Source organism: Balaenoptera ricei, chromosome 14, assembly GCF_028023285.1.
Source record: "Balaenoptera ricei isolate mBalRic1 chromosome 14, mBalRic1.hap2, whole genome shotgun sequence".
Classification (NCBI taxonomy): Eukaryota; Metazoa; Chordata; class Mammalia; order Artiodactyla; family Balaenopteridae; genus Balaenoptera; species Balaenoptera ricei.
Window position 1 is genome coordinate 26029460 of NC_082652.1, and position 447 is coordinate 26029906.

The following is a 447-nucleotide window of genomic DNA, read 5'->3' on the forward strand; positions in this document are numbered from 1 at the left end:
CTGCAGGCCGCATCCTGGCCACTCTTGCCGCCTCTCCGCGTCCTCCGTCCCGACTCTCGGGGCGGGAACCTGAGGTGAGGAGAGCGAGAGACAAGCACGCGGCCGGGCACCTGAGCGAGGGCCTCCGAGGGCGGCTGGTGGACTGACTGACGGGCAGTCAGGCAGCCAGGCTGGCAGGAACCACAGCGCTGAGGCGCAGCACTCCCGCGTCCCTCGTGGAGGGGGCGTGGCCGGCGCGTGCCGAAGGAGGCGGGAAGGGCGAGGGGCGGTGCCACCCGCGACGTCCTGGGGCGCTGATTGGCTGCGAGCTGCTGATGTGCGAGGAGGGGGGGGCGTGTCCCCACGTGAGCCCTCTGGGGCCGAGGGCGTGGGAGTAGAGGGGAGGGCGCATGAGTAGAGGGGAGGGCGCGTGCGCGGCCCTGGCCGTCAGCAGACGCACCGTCCTGC